The sequence below is a fragment of the Abramis brama genome (assembly GCF_963993115.1).
Source record: "Abramis brama genome assembly, chromosome: 1".
Classification (NCBI taxonomy): Eukaryota; Metazoa; Chordata; class Actinopteri; order Cypriniformes; family Leuciscidae; genus Abramis; species Abramis brama.
In genome coordinates this window covers 44,514,252-44,531,883 of record NC_139963.1, presented here as the reverse complement: position 1 = coordinate 44,531,883, position 17,632 = coordinate 44,514,252, and the positions used below count along the sequence as shown (strand labels likewise).

The following is a 17,632-nucleotide window of genomic DNA, read 5'->3' as shown; positions in this document are numbered from 1 at the left end:
GTGAGGAGCAGAGAGTTCGGTCAGAGTTGGAGTAAATCACTCCGCAGAAGTAGCAGTCCTTTGCATGGAGATGAAAAGGGTATGTATGGACTTATCTAACTAGATAGGGTGAATAAGCTAAAGTCCCAAAAAGTCGGCATGTTCCTTTAACGCATAAACAGGCACACACATTCACACGAGTTGCAGAAAGAGAGAAAGTTAGGAAAGAATGATTTAAGAAAGTGAAATTATGAAATCCCAAGTTCCTAGCAATATATGCACTTTATAAGACCTGACCTGAAAAAAAATCATACATCATTAATTTAAGCCTCCTATCGGTTCTAAGGCAGGGTTATTCAATTTGATAAATGCACCAGTTCGGCTAGAATGGAGGTGTTACTTGCATTGGTGCTGATCTTTGAATGGGGATCCGGGAAGGTGTGGTTTGCTGCCAAGGGGATTTCCCAGTTTCTCTGTCTAGTCACGTCTGGAGTGACGTCTCGGGAAGCCAATCATGTTCTGGTGTTTTGGTGGATAAATGGAAGCGGAGTCTCTGGCTGAAGTTTGAGGCGAGCAAAGACTATAGAGTCGTTGACTGAAGCTTTGCAGTAAAAATATTAAGTAGATAATATTGCTCTGGCTAGATTCTCAATGGAAAAGAAAAGGCTTGCATGAAGCTGCTTGCTCTTAACCCATTTTTATCTGATCTCTGTCTGTCTTCTCTTCTAACCTCATCTAATGCTTTGTTTGTGGTCCCGAGTTTTGAAACTGTGGTGTCTATGTTAAGAGTACAATACATTTTACACACATTTGATTCATACAATAATTCAAGAAATGAGAAATCATTCACGCTGCTATCAGACACTCCATGCTTCCATGAACTATTAAATAGTTATTAAAAAGGACATAAACAATGAGTGATTACAACATGATAGTCAAATGTGTGGGTTACAGACATTATGTAGAGTTATGTAATGAAATGATGTTTTTAAAAAAATTATCTGATGCATTTTGATATAGGTAAAGGCAGTCTATATGGATTTTAGAAGAAAAACAGGTCTGTTTTAAATCTCTGTCTTGGGGATAAAAAAAATCCTTGGCATCAACTTGTGGTGTTCCTCGTGAGACTCAAGGTGTGCCATCTCCAAACCAATGCGTCTTTTTAAAACGTCTTTTGTTCGTTCTCTAGTTGGGACCATAACTTACAAGTGTTCGTTGTGTTATATGTAGAAGAGTCAGTTAGTTTCCAGACTGAATGGCGTCCCAAATGACAGATCACTTATTATGGTCCTTGATGACTTGGAATTTGGCTCTATTCAGTTTTGAATGAGTAACTTATGTCTGATTCACTCTCAGTTCCTTCTCTTATTTAATGTATAAATTAAGGTATATGTAAAAAAAAAAAAACAATGTCATACTTTGTAGTAGTGGTATCGTGAAGGCACGTCGCCCAGCGTAAATAAGGTAAAAGTACAGTTTTTTGTTTTTCCCGTTAGAAATGTACTCAAGTTAAAGTAAAAGTACCCACATTGAAATCTACTCTTAAAAGTAATATTTTTCCAAAAAATTACTCAATGTAATGTCAAGTCACCTTCATTTATATAGCGCTTTTAACAATATAGATTGTTTCAAAGTAGCTTTACAGTGATAATAGGAAATTAAAGTAACCGATTGTTTTGGCTTTACAGCAGCTCTAGAATAAAGTTATTGTCCAGCTAAAGTTAGTTTAGATTGATTCACTTCAGTTGCAAAGATCATTAGCTATTAATTTAGGGGCCGCTAACACAACGACGCCGTTCTAACAGAAAACCCATAATTCGCTCCAGTCCACTCATCCGCACAACAACAGTGCCTGGTGGGTCTAGAACACAAACCTTGAAATAGGTTCCAAGGTGCAAATGTTGAAAAAAGTAAATGGAGTAAATGTACTTCGTTACTACCCACCTCTGTGGATGCATTGGTGTGGTCTCAAGGACTCGGCTGTATTAAAGCCTCTCCTACACTCACAGCACACAAGTTTTCACATTATTGTGTACTATTTTCTGGTGCCTTTTCAAGGAGTCAACCCTTAGAAATCTCCTTCCACAAACAGGACAGGAGTTTGGCTTCTCATTTGTATGAACTTTCTGGTGGTTCTTCAGTAATGATGGCAAAGCAAATGTTTTACTGCAGTGATCACATTTAAATGGCTTTACGGCAGAGTGAGATCGGTGCAGATGAACTGTGAGACCACAGTTCCATTTAAATCTCATCTCACACAGATGACATGCGTAAGGCATCGCTTCAGTGTGAATTCTCATGTGACAATTAAATCCTTGTTTACTGGTGAAACTCTTTCCACACTGGGAGCAGCTGAAAGGCTTTATTCCAGCATGAATTCTCATGTGATTCTCAAGGGTTTCTTTACGTGTAAAAGTCTTTCCACACTGAGTGCAGGTGAAAGGCTTTTCTTCAGTGTGAGTTACCAAATGATCAGTAAGATTTCCTTTATATGTAAAACTCTTTCCACACTGGGAGCAGATGAAAGGCTTTATTCCAGCATGAATTAGCATGTGATTCTTAAGGCTTCCTTTACGTGTGAAAGAGTTTCCACACTGAGGACAAGTGAAAGGCTTTTCTTCAGTGTGAATTACCAAATGATCATTCAGGTGTCCTTTATGTGTAAAACTCTTTCCACAGTGATGGCAGACGAAAGGCCTTTTTCCAGTATGAATTAACATGTGACTCTTAAGGCTTCCTTTATATTTAAAAGTGTTTCCACACTGAGAACAGGTGAAAGGCTTTTTTCCAGTGTGAATTATCATATGAGTCATAAGGCTTCTTTTATGTTTGAAAGTGTTTCCACACTGAAAACAGGTGAAAGGCTTTTTGACTTCCGTAATTTGAATGCTGCTTTGTGAGCAATTGTTTTCAGTTTTGAAGCAACTTGTTGATTTTTCTCCAGCATCATGAGCTTTCTGATGCTGATGTTTCTCCTCCACTTCCTTCAGATCTTGTCTTTCCTCTTTCACTTTCATCAGGCCTGAAATGAAAACATTAAAATGATGAAAATCAAATTGGACAATTGTAAAAAAAAAAAAAAAAAAAAAAGAAGAAAAGAAAAGAAAAGAAATTATGATAAATTTACACAACAATGTACTAAAACATTAAAAGATTTTCCTTTGGGTTTTTGAAAAGTTTCATGTACAGATGACAAATCCTCTAAATATTCTGTATGATTCATGCCAGGCCAGTAGTTGGAGATGTCACTTTGTAAAGAAACAGATAGACTGAACATGTAATACACATGATGTCACAAACTCACAATTTACACAAATTAGCATTTTTGTAAACTTGCACTGAAACATTGAAACTTGCAACCCCTTTTTAAAAGTCCCAAAACATTGTCGTGTAAATCAGTGGTTCTCAAACTGGGGTACACGAGGTGACAGAAGGGGGTATGCGAACAAAATGCTGAGTTTTGCCATTCATTTAATTCTACCCCACCTTAAAAATAACATTAAAACTGAGCATGTATTTCTAACAGGTAAAATGCGTTAAATACATGACATCTGATCAAATTACCTCATCTTTTGCCATCAAAACTAACTGCATTCACACAAAGCAGCGTGCATATGATACTGTAGGTTGCGTGCAGATTATGCTGCCTTGGCAAATCGCACTATACTGCCGTTCTCGACAATGTAGCCTACCTTTGTAAAAATGGGGATTTAGTACTTACTAGCACGAAGAGCAAATATAGACACTAGACTGTGCATTGAGATCGATTTAATATTCAAACTCTCTTCGATACAGATAATGTTGATCACATATTATGCAAATATCCACACGATTACAAATGTGACCGGGATTTTATACAACAGATGCAAGAACTTCCTGAAAGAACATTAGAGATGCTTCAGGCATTGTCCTCCGAATCATGTAGCGAGATAATGTCTTGTAATCCTCAAATGTGCTAAGTATGATTCTGATAGACATTGCACAGTCATGCATCCGGAAATAGCTCTCCAGACCTCCGATGCAAGAAACGGACACAGAACAGCAGGACATCACTACCCCAGAGGTAACCTCGAAGTTTAAAGAAATTTATGGAGAAATCGCTCCAATGCGATCCTGTGCGAAATTGGGAACGAGCTATCAAGATGTATACCATAATTTGATAGAGTTCTTTTGGCTGTACGGAATCCAAAGTAACCCCTCTCCATATTTGTTGAGAACATGTGCTGGATCCATAGAAATGTCTGGAAGGAAAGTGGTTGGCATCCAAATAGAGACGCTGGATGGTAAGACATGTCTTGATCTCCCACCACCACAGATCTGAATTACCCACCCCAGAGGTCATCCTTGCTCATCCACACTTAAAATCTGTGGCACAGTTCATCCCAATCCTGGGATGCTCAGATCTGTTGCTCAGATCTTAGGGTGCTTTCACACCTGGCTTGTTTGAAGTGTTTGTTTCGGAACCTGGTGCGTTTTCTCGCTTAGTTTGGTTTGTTTAGGCATATGGGTGGTTGACGTGAACTTAAATCCAAAGTGGAAAAAAAAATATTTCTAAAATGTATGTCAAATGTCTTATAATTATATTGCTTAATATGTGAATAACTCAAAACTGAATGTGTCCCTTTCTAATTCCTTATTTATTTGGCATTTTATTAACTTTTTTGTGTGGTAGTCCCAAATATTGTCCACCGGTGTGACAACATTTTTTATGTTAATATTTAATTCAGAGATTGTGTGACAGATAAGACAAATATGCACAATCCTTAATTTGTCCTTATTACATTCCCACAACAAAAGTAACCAATAAAAATTCACAATCATGTTATTATCCCACTATAAGATGTACACATAGGGACTTTACCCAAATGTCTGGATTATATTCATTATAATTAGTATAAAACCTAATGAAGCTTCATTCCATCCTTATATGTGCATAGTGATGATATGATTATTATACTATTCAACACCTTTTACATAAATTTGTGCATTTAAATGCCTTTTCCACTTATAATTCAGTTTGTCACACCACAGGACATTTCGTCACACCATTGGACAACAAAAAGTACCGGTATGCCCCTGTTTTGTACAAAGTCACATTTATTATTTCTTGTTCAAATAATTAAAAAAAATTAATTAAAATAAAGTTACAACTTAAAGTTCAAATGTGTTTTGTACAATAAAGTCAGAAGAAAGAAGAAGAAACGATGCGCGTGGAATCTGCCTAACAAACATCGATTTCATTGGCCTTTTTACGCAGTGGTATTACGCAACAAGGAAGTGTATACAAACTGGATACCACTGTTTTCAGTGGAATCTGAGAAATACGGCAAACAAGACCGCACCTCTCTATCATTAACAGTTTTTAAGATAATTACACATATGTAAAAGTATGCAATTTTGGGCGGTACCGCCCAATCCGTCCCCATAACATTTCTATTCATATCCCATTGAAATGTGCGATCTCTAGAGCTTAAAACCATAGACAGTATATAAACTGGACACAGCGACCCCATTGGATTCAACGGAGACAAGTGAAGTCAATTAGAAGCACTTCTTCCTGGGGGTCGAGCGTACTGCGCAGACTCAAACTGAGCTTGACGGCGTAGATGTGACGTGAGCAACCCGTCTGTCTTCTAGTAGCTGTGCCGAGAGAAATCTGAATCATTCCCTTCCAGAACTTGCAGAGACGAAGAGTGTTAGTAGGAGCTGTCTATGAGCTAGGAGCAGGAGACACTTTTGCCATGTATTCTGATTAATTATTTTGTCACTTTGCCTCCACGTCCCCGCGATTACCCGCGAGCTTCTCCTCCTGTCCATACGTTAATTTCTCTACTGTGCGACAGAGAGTCGCGTGGTTATGACGCAATCGTTAGCCTATTTTTACAAAAACTGCATGGGGCCATAACGTAAGATACAAGGGGCCGTAACGTAAGATACAAGGTAATGGAGCCTTTTATACATTGTCGTGTTTCTTTAGAAATAAATAATGGACAAATTAAGTCTTTAAACGCTTCAGATGTAAAGTTATTCGCTGTCAAAGTGACGCCAAAATGAATGGGAGTCAATGGAATGCTAACAGCAGGTGATGGTCCGCTAATCAATGGCGGCGCCCGGGAGAAGCTTCAATATTTTATGAAACCCCTGCCCCCCTGCTTAAAACAGCTAACTGAGCTAGCGATGAGACTCCTCTTCCTGATTCGCGTCAGCTATGAAATCAGCGTGATATGATTAGTTTCTAAAGCTGTCAATCATCTCACGTGAACCAACCAGATCATAAGGCTGTTCTAATGCAATGACGCTGTCTGTGTATAGTTCCTCATTCTGAGCTACAAACACAACTAAACACATCTCTTCATCTGATTCAAGAAGCTAATAAATGCAGGATTCAAATATATCTGGTTTGTGTGTGTGATTTCTGTCCGATTTTGGTTATTTTATAGGAACAAAGAATGTTTACGTCCACTGGTGTGACAGCCATTTCCACCAGTGTGACGCTGATTTCATGTCACACTATAGGACAGTTCTGTCACACCAGTGGACATTTTCAAGATCAAGGCCAGTTTGCGGCCTAGCTATATGAGAGACGGTCTTCAATCCTGACTAACAGTGTTAAGGTTTACATTATTTTCAATAGTCAATCAATACAAATTGATGAAAATTTTCAGATCAATACTTAAATTATGTCACACCAAAGGACTGCATAATGGATCCCATTTCCAACAGTGCACGGAAATAGCAATATTATGAAAATATTTGAAACAAAACTCACCTTGTGGGCAGTCCATATACTCCAGTGAGGTCTACTGTACTTTCTGGATGAAGAAGGGCCCCTCTCAGTAATAGCGTGCCCAAATTAATGCCTGTTTTGTATCTACAGAATGGCGTCACACCAGGTGGACACCAGTTTTGCAGACAAAATGTAATGTGTCACAATTATTTTAAATAGGGACCTTATGACTTATAACCTTTAGTTTCATTAAGTTAACACTGCTATAACATCTATTCAAGTATTTTAATGTATTTAGACTTATTTTTCATTTAATTACAGTTGTTTTAAGATAAGCAACGCTACCCCGGACAGTCACGCCAGTGGACAAATGTCATGTTTAAAACTAAATATTTACATATTTGAGTTATAATACTTATTAATTACAGATGTATTAGTTCTGGAAGATTGATCTGTATATAACAACAGATATTTGAATGAAATATTATACATTTTTATTTATATTTGTCACCATGAACACAAAAATGTAGCGTCACGTCAACCACCCATATATGAACATGGCAATCGTGCTCGGATCCCCACCAAAACAATCACTCTGAGATCGCCTGAACGAGGTGGTCTCGGCCTTATTGCAAACAAACTCTGAAGCGGTTCGGTTGAGGTGAGAAAGCAAACCAACCCAACGGACCAAAGAACCAAGTGGTCTCATAACTCATGATGGCAAATGTGTTATATAAAAAGCAGCAGTGTCTGAATCTGTGAGTGAGCAAATTAGTTATCACAGCTGAAAACCAAAAAGCTCCTCTTTGCTGTCCCAACAAAGCCTTCCTGCTCTAACTGCATTATATAGGCTACATAATAATGGGAGAATGAAGGCTACATTCGTATAGACTTTGAATGCGTGCCTGACGAGTTACAAATAAGCCACAATAAGCTCGTGGAGCGAACTTGTCAATCATCTTGATGAAGATGCAGTAGAAACTCTGACCAATGAAAGGACTGTTTTACTTGCATGTGACTAGCATTAACACATTTGGTATGCTTTGAAATGTTGCCTTGTGAAAATGAACCGAACCAATAAGAAAATACAACATTTCTACATGTCATAAAACGCTATTAATATCACTGGGAAGAGACATGATCCGTGTACACAAAGCGACACAACAAATGAATGGGCCTAACAATGCACCCTTTGTACAGCGGTTGGATTTAGGCTGGGTGATTGTAGGTGATGTCTACATTGACAAAGCCCATAAGCCAATGGTGAGTGCAAAAAAATAACATCTTGGAGAATGGCCGCTCATCTCTTCTCACTCCATGCAAGAACCATGTGAAAGAAATTGTGCCATGGCGGGGAGCATAAGTCTGTTCTTTTCCCCCATTTATTCAATCATGCTACTCAATGCATTTAAGTCGAAGATAAGCTTGGGCTCAAGGTATTTGAGAGAACCAAAAAATAATATCAAACATAACATGTCCTTTGAGGATGAGATCTTCTTGAAGATCATGCAAACAGAGTTCCACCAAGATGAACAGAAAAACTGGGTCGCTGGATTTCTACTCCGCATGCGACGCAAAAAATTAAGGCGAGACAAAGCTTGTTCCTGATTATTTGGGAGTAATGGTCTGGGTGACTTGAATGGGTGACCTTTCGCTTCTTTGCCATTCAGGTCACTCAGACCATTACTCCCAAATAATCGGGAACAAGCTTCGTCTTGCCTTAATTCTTTGCATCGCATGTGGAGTAGAAACCCAGCGACCTAGTTTTGCTTCTTTGCTATTCAGGTCACCCAGATCATTACTCCCAAATAATCGGGAACAAGCTTTGTCTCACCTTAATTCTTTGTGTCGCATGCAAAGTAGAAACCCTGAGATGAAGGAACAGTTTTCTGCCTTGATGGAGAAGCTCTTTCGGCACCACCATGCAGAAAGAGTGCCACCTATCCAAGAGGATGAAGAATGTTGCTACTACTTACCCATCTTCGGAGTGTATCATCCAAAAAACCATGACAAATACGGGTGGTATTTGTTTCCAGCGTGCAACATCAAGGTATTTCTCTGAACAATGTGCTCCTCTCAGGCCCTGACCTAAACCAACTCCCTGTTAGGCGTGCTGCTACAGTTCAGGAAAGATCTTGTTGCAATTATGGCGGAAATCCAACATGTCAAAACACCTCCTTGGCCTAGAAAACACCTCAGACCCCAGAGGGTTAAAGGAGCAAAAGGCGCTCATATCCTGGCTCTTGAACAGAGTTTGGCTTGCTGTTTATTTAGATTACATGCTTGTAAAGAAAAACACAAAGAGAAAGTCAGTTCGCTTCACAGATAAAAGAAAAAATAATATCAAACCAGATCAAGTAATAATATTCAACAAACCTTCTAGTAGCCTACTTTCTTCAATCTATCCAGAGACAATTTATATAAGAAACATGCCACTTCCTCAATCCTCAATACAACTATAGGAAAACCCGTAACGGCAAAGATGGAGGTGTATGCACGTCCCGCCCCTCCCGCTGGAAAGCCAATCATCTGCTTTTAACAGTCAAGCCAGGAAACATTTAGCCTAAGCCTAGCATCTGGTTCCACTGACGCGTGCGCACAGTTGAGGTTGGTGTCGTGAACCCTTGCGCATGCGTAGTAAGGTATAACCTGTGGGGAAAAAGGCGTTTTAAACCTTATTTTGGGACAAAATCATCAAACTTTTTCAGCGATTTTTATCATATTTTACTGCTGTTTCTATACATGCAGTTTTTATGTCCCGGTGACCAGTGAAAGTGCAGTTCTGACTCTCTGCCCATTCATTAGATGGTGAATAGGCCTGGTCTTGTTAGTCCGAAATAGCTGCCCGGAGGCGTTGCCAAGATGGCGGCCGAGTGGCACGACTTGCCTAAAATGACTTTGATCTGTCTCTTTTCTCCAGTGGGTTGGGCTAATACAAAAGAAGTAAAAACAAGGGGGGTGTTCTGAGGACAGACTGTTACCTGTGAAACAGGGGTGCTCTGAAAACACCCCCATTAACAATTAGTGCTTTCCACCTGATGAAATGAACGCGGCAAAACCATCTATGGGCAAAACTGATGAAATGAACGCGGCAAAACTAATGAAATGAACACGGCAAAAAATCTAATTTTGGTCAAGCCAGAACGTATCGACCAATGATCGACTGGGAGATTACAGCCCTACAATAGTGTGTGTGTTTGTGTGTGTGTGTGTATATCTGTGATATTGAACACAGTATCGGTGTGTGCAAGAAAATTGTGGCCAGCTTCTCACACAGCTGGAGAAGGCAAAAAGAACTTGCCAATGTCCAGAGAGCTCTCAGTCTACCAAACCACCAGCTTATTACAGAGTCACATACCAGGTGGGGACCAGGGAACAAATGATTGCTCGAGTCCTGGAGCATGAGCCAACCATAAGCAAAGTCCTTGCCTCTGATAAAAAAGCAAGACATTTGGTGCCCACCTGGTATGATCTTCAGGTCCTGGAGTCTGTTCACAAAGATCTACGGCCACTTCTAGATTTCACTGACACATTGTCAGGTGAGGACTATGTCACAGTTTCCTGTACTAAACCAGTGCTTTCTCTGTTCAATACTGACATCCTTGCACCTCAAGAGGAAGATACAGACCTCAACAAATCAATCAAAAGATAAATTTTGGAGTATCTCAATGACAAATATTCTGATCCTGAGACCAGCAGGTTGCTGAACATGTGCTCCCTCACTGATCCAAGGTTTAAAAATCACTTATATTGAAGACAACAAAATTCAGGAGGTGAAATCCCAAGCTGTTGATGAGATAGAGTCCCTACTTAAGTTGCCAACACCCAGTCTGAGTCTGACACTGTGGAGTCCAGTTCAACAGCAAGTGAAGAAGCTCCATATGAGCCAACAGCCCGAAAAAGCAAGACATGGGGACCTTCTTCAAACAGGCAACATGCTCATCTTATTCTAGGGCTTTGTCCCAGAGGGAGGCAATTGAAAAGGAAATGGAAATCTACTTGCCATCTGCAGATGCTGACGGAGACACAAACCCACTAATGTGGTAGAGCATCCATGAGACACATTTCCCCAAATTTGCTAAATTAGCTAAGACATACAATTTGTTCCAGCAACTAGCTCCCCATCTGAGTGGGTTTTTAGTGCCAGTGGGAACATAGTTTCATGCCACAGAGCTTCTCTTAAACCAGAGACAATGGACAGACTTGTGTTCTAAGCTAAAAACTTAGTATACTAAGTATAAATACTACCCAGTTTAATTATTTCCCCCAGTTTCACAGTGTAAATTGGGAATCGCATGCACTAAAAAAGTTGACAGAATGCACTTTCTGTACTTGTTTTACACTACTTAAGTTACATTTACATGTGTTCATTTAATAAAAAGCAGAAAGTGATAACTTGGTCTAGATTTTTTTTTAACTGCTTAAATTTGCACTAAACACTTTGTATTTACTTAGTAAAAATAGCTGTTCTATCTAAATAGTTTTTGTTGTTTTTTTAATGGGGGCAAAGGGAAATTGTGTTTTTTTATTATTTAAAAGCAAATGCAAACATAGAGATAGGCCTATATATCGAATATCGTAAATAAATAATAAATACGAATAATAAATTCGTAAATATTTAGACAATATCGAGATATCACATTTTTTTATACATCGCCCAGCCCTAATTGCAATGCAGTTTGTGAGCATCTCCGGAATAGATATCAGCCAAAATTTGACTAAAAACCAGACGTTTGCCGATCGCATTTAGAGCACAAACTGGTCAGTCACAAACCGGTTCAGTCTATAGTAGGGTTGGGTACCAAAACCGGGCACCGATATGCAACCAAGTAACCGGTATGTAACCGGACCAATCAAAACGCAGATTTCGGTGCCTCATTTCGGTGCCACTTAAATGCCTTTGCTCCTCAGCTGTCGGTTGAAATATTTGCCCTCTGGTTCTCTGAAACGGACGTAAGAAGCATCATCACCACATGTGATCACTAGTTAACCATTCGACGCATACGATCGATGTGATTAGAACGTTCAGATCGCGTGATCATCAACTTCTAAATTCAAATCTGCATTAGCTAGCACTGAGCCAGAGCCATTCAGCGCTGTCATATTATATCACAACTATTCAGTGTTTTCAACCACATAAAGTTTATTTTAGGTTTCAGACATTTAAATACCCATAAGTACTAGCAAAACAATACATTTATAGTTTGTAAAATACACAAGAAGGAAATCAAAGAAAGTTAGTTTTGTTCTACGCCATGTTCAGTGTGAAAAGTCGATGTCCCTACAACAAACAGACGTACATCTTAATCCTGATGAGCGCTATTGTCACACAAACATGACAGCGTTTTTCTTCCATGAAGGGTTTCACGTCACAGCATTCAAGATGATGCGTTCTAAAATAATGTTGCGTTAGGTGGCTTAGGTTTTATTGTGAATTTATGTAAATGTGTTGTGTTTTCTATTAAGGCTACTTATTTAAATAAATGTAAGCATACTTTAAATTTGTAATATATTGTTCTTAAAAAAAAAAAAAAAAAAAAAAGTTAAGTATCGGTTCAGGTACCGTTTTAAAAGTATCGATTTGGCACTGGTGTCGATAAAAACCCAAACGATACCCAACCCTAGTCTATAGGCAAAGTGACTTTGCCAACTTCTGCCCTGGCATGAATAATACAGCATTTTTAGTTGGTTTCGCAGATCCGAGTGAACAAGAATCATTTTGACACCTTTGGAAAAACTAAGGCAAAAGTAAAGGAAAAACATTTTTTACGTATAAATAAACCTGAATATTACATTTTTATTTTGAAGTAATGTATTTCCTTTTTAATTATAGGGACACACCAATACTTCACTTGTGTACTACGTGTACACATTAAAATTCTCAGATACCAACAACCGATACCCCGCAGCGTGTACAGTAATACAGTAACACAAAATAATAATACAATTAAAAGAAATATCTGATCATCCTCCATAAGGCAGTCACTATTTAGGTTAGCTCAAATATTCTGTGTAAACTCTTGTGTTACCAAGGCAATGACTGACTCAATTGTATTACATTCCAAAGAGCTTCGTTATTAGCTCCACAGTGGAAAACTAAACCATATATTTACCAGCCAACTCGGATCGGAATGGAGCAGTTAAGCAAAGAGAATGGTTTGGCCCGATGGTGGAAAAGTGGCTAATGAGAAGTAAGAAAACTACGCAGTTACAGTAGTCTTAGATTTCAAAGGTAAAATGCATAGTCAGCAAAACCTTTTTGCGAAATGCATGACATAAATATATGCACTTAAAGCTGCAGTCCATAACTTTTTTTGTGTTAAAAATGTACATAAGCGAGTACGTCATGAATCTTTTTGTCTTATCTTGAATCCATATGAAACACCTTTAGAGATGTTTATTGGGACTATTTCAGAGCGGTCGGGTCACACCGCTGAAGAGTAGCCCAGTACCTGACACAGACATAAACAGAGAGAAGTAGTTAATGATACTACTTCTATTGATAAAAGATCAAATATGATCAAACAATAGAACGAATAGTGAAAGTAACAGAGGTGTGTACAATACTTAACAGGCATAATTAAGCATGAAAATAACTGAACATACATATATATATATATACAGTGCAATGCATAAGTGAATACACCCATGCTAAAGTTGACTAAAAAGAGGAATAAAAAATCATATTTTGGAAATTGAACTTAAGAACTTAATGCCTTAATTAAAAAAATTATGAAAAATCCAACCTTTAAGGACACCAATTTTCTTTGTGAATGAATAATGTATCATAAATAAATGTTCTTCCTTAAAATACATGGTGCATAAGTGAGTACACCCCTATGTTAAATTCCCATAGAGGCAGGCAGATTTTTATTTTTAAGTATTTTTTTAAAAAAAAATGTAGGATACTATGCATCCTGATAAAGTTCCCTTGGCCTTTGGAATTAAAATAGCCCCACATCATCACATAGCCTTCACCATACCTAGAGATTGGCATGATTTTATTTCAGTTAGCCTAAAAGCTAGTTTGATTTGCATTGAGAGATGATCTTATGGAAAGTACCCCATGCCAATCTCTAGGTATGGTGAAGGCTATGTGATGATGTGGGGCTATTTTAATTCCAAAGGCCAAGGGAACTTTATCAGGATGCATAGTATCCTAAATTTTTTTTTTTTTAAATACTTAAAAATAAAAATCTGCCTGCCTCTATGGGAATTTAACATAGGGGTGTACTCACTTATGCACCATGTATTTTAAGGAAGAACATTTATTTATTTACGATACATTTATCATTCACAAAGAAAATTGGTGTCCTTAAAGGCTGGATTTTTCCTAATTTTTTAAATTAAGGCATTAAGTTCAATTTCCAAAATATGATTTTTTATTCCTCTTTTTAGTCAACTTTAACATGGGTGTATTCACTTATGCATTGCACTGTATATATACATATATATATATATACATACATATACATATATACATACATACATATACATATATATATATATATATATATACATATATATATACACATACATATATATATACATACATACATATATATATACACATATATATATACATACATATATATATACACATATATATATAAATACATATATACATACATATATATACATATATATATACATACATACATATATACATACATACATATACATATATATATATATATATATATATACATATATATATACACATACATATATATATACATACATACATATATATATACACATATATATATACATACATATATATATACACATATATATATAAATACATATATACATACATATATATACATATATATATACATACATACATATATATACATATATATATACATACATACATATATATACATATACATATACATACATACATATATATACATATACATATACATATATATATATATATATATATATACAGTGGTTAAATTGGGCCGGGGCTCTCCGGGGCTCAGCCCCGGCACATAAGCCTGCTCGTTTGTGCCCTGATGTGCCTGTTTGCAGTCAGTTGCCTACTGGAAATTGTCACATAAAATTTGATGAAAGTGATGCCTTTGAAAACATATTTCTGATTATAAATGAAAGATTTTTGAAATGGCATGTCTATTTTGTCTCGGCGGAGCTGAGATGAGAACAATCGGAACACGGCCGTATTCTTGTTCAGCTGCTTAATCTCGTTGTCAGTCGACCATGATCGCGCACCGCTCGCGCATACCATGCGCATCTAGGTGCAGTGGTTAAATTGGGCCGGGGCTCTCCGGGGCTCAGCCCCGGCACATAAGCCTGCTCGTTTGTGCCCTGATGTGCCTGTTTGCAGTCAGTTGCCTACTGGAAATTGTCACATAAAATTTGATGAAAGTGATGCCTTTGAAAACATATTTCTGATTATAAATGAAAGATTTTTGAAATGGCATGTCTATTTTGTCTCGGCGGAGCTGAGATGAGAACAATCGGAACACGGCCGTATTCTTGTTCAGCTGCTTAATCTCGTTGTCAGTCGACCATGATCGCGCACCGCTCGCGCATACCATGCGCATCTAGGTAGGCTACTACTCAGAACTCCGACCAGGATAAATGTACGCAGCAATATATAATGAATGTTCCTGGGAGATCCGTAGTTGCGCGGGATGTGGAAGCGCGCAAAAGTTCCAGAACCTTCTGCTGCCTTGAAAAAGATCAATTTTGCAGATCAATTTTGTCAAGTTCAGCACAACGTTGGTTGTACAAAAAGTGCCCTGGCCTTGAATGACAAGGTAAGGAAAATATGTTTGGCACATTGTATGAGTCACAATATCATAACAAGGTAATACAATGTGTAATCAAGTGATGTCAATTCCAGCGTTATGGCATACCTGTCAACGTTTGGGTACCAAAATACGGGAGACCTGGGGGGGGTTTCAGTTCAACCACGCGGTTTCATGTCATCTATACATTACACACCCCATCGCCAAATCATAGAAAAATTCAGTTAAGACAGTTGTCTTCATCTTAACAATACACAACAAATCAATGTACAGAAAAACAGATTTCTAAACTAAGGTGTAGGCCACAAATCTGTGAGTACAGTTTGAACAGGTGATGTTGTGTAATATTCAGTTACTGTAAGAAACTGTTCCAGCGGGTGGAGTTTACTGGTAGGCTACTGAATATTACACATCACCTGTGTATACTCCATTAACTGGAACAGATTTTCACTGGAACTGAATATTATGTCCAAATATTGTTATGTAATCAATCACCATATTGTTGTGTAACTTCACCTATGGAACAGTATTTCACAATTTTTCACAGGAACTGAATAGCCTATTACAAACAACTATTGCAAAGGAACGATTTACAAAACAACGAATGTGAAAGCGTGCACGGATTATGAATTTGTTCACTGTTACCTTGTACGTAGTTTTTTTTTTTTTCTGTATAGTTTTTAATTTTGTTAATAAATTTTGCATTCTATTTTGGCTTTCTCGTGTGTCCCTATTTTTGTTGTGTGAGTTCTTTTTTTTAAAGTTTTATAAAATAAGTAAGATATGGCTTGAATGGTTTAAAAGCATTAGCAAGAATAAAAGCGCATCATATAATGTAGGCCTATATAATATTTGCAGTAAAAGCTTGAAATATAAATTCTCAGAAAATGCATTTAATATTGAAACTGTTTATATATTCATACTCACTTAATAAAGGAGTCCAGACATTAGAAAAATATCAGTCTACACATGCGTTTTATATTTAATATGAGGGAAATGGGCTACACATGCCGTGGACGTGACTCAAAAAAATCTTTAACTTTTAGGTGGCAAAATATTTTTTTGTAATTCTGTGAATTACACTGCGCAAACCAAAGTACTACCCACCGGATGAAGAAGGGTCGGCTCTCCACAGAACATGACATATTCATTTTATTTTATTTTTCATGCTCGCATTTATGAGGAAAAAACAATGTTACGGACGGGACAGTTCTCCGTTACGGACATGACCGCTCTGAAAGCGGCACTAAAAGACTGTTTAAAACTTTCACTGAGACCAGAAAGCAGAAAGCACAAAGCCTTTCTTTAAAATGAATTTCGTTTTGTATTAATGATATCTTAATTTTAATCAATGTTTCATCAACCAATTGCCAGGATTTAATAATTAAGAAGTAAATATAGCAGACAATAGATAAACACGACACTGAGGCACCGGCGCGTGAACTGGAGCTCATCTCATAAATGAACCGAAACTCAGCGTAAGGTAGCCTACTTGCCTGACAGACCTGAGAAATATCTATAGAAAGCTTGAAATGTCTTCTTTTAAACAGAACAATTCAAAACGAAAGAAACAGACTGCTGCTTGTGTAATCCGTATGAAATGTGCATTTCTCTCTGGTGCGTTCACTACTGCGAAGATCACGAGTCAGCATTGTCAACTTCATCTATGCAGGGCACTGACACAGAAAACACTTGTTTATTAATAAACAATTAAAATGTCTCGTTGCTATATTTTACATATTCATAATCATTATTTTGAGGGTTCTTAGTGACAGCTTTTAGGTGCTTTATTGGCAGCGCCACCCTTACATGTTACATGAACGCGTCACCACCGCATCAGCACCCGAAAACAGGAGATTTTTTTCAATCCCTGTTTTGGCAGGGGAAAAACTGATCAGAAAATGTAACGAAAATGTAACGAAACGTTGTAGAAATTTAGTGGAGTAGAAAGTATAATAATTGCTGCAAAAAGTAAAAGTCAAAAGTAGGCCTATGCACTATTGATTCTACTTAAGTAAAGTACAGATAGGTAAAGAAACAACTACGTGAAAAATGTAGCCTACTTCAGTAAAGTAAACTCAATTTCTCCATTTCTTTGCACAAAACTCTCCAGAAAATGCCATTTAATGGTTTATTTTTAAAAAAA

General features: G+C 37.6%; 1 protein-coding gene across 5 annotated transcripts in view; it reads right to left on the bottom strand.

The window, feature by feature from the left end:
• The window catches only part of LOC311088011 (uncharacterized protein), a 61,820-nt gene that overhangs the window by 28,658 nt on the left and 15,530 nt on the right, over positions 1-17,632 (bottom strand). The gene's annotated exons all lie outside the window — the stretch shown is intronic.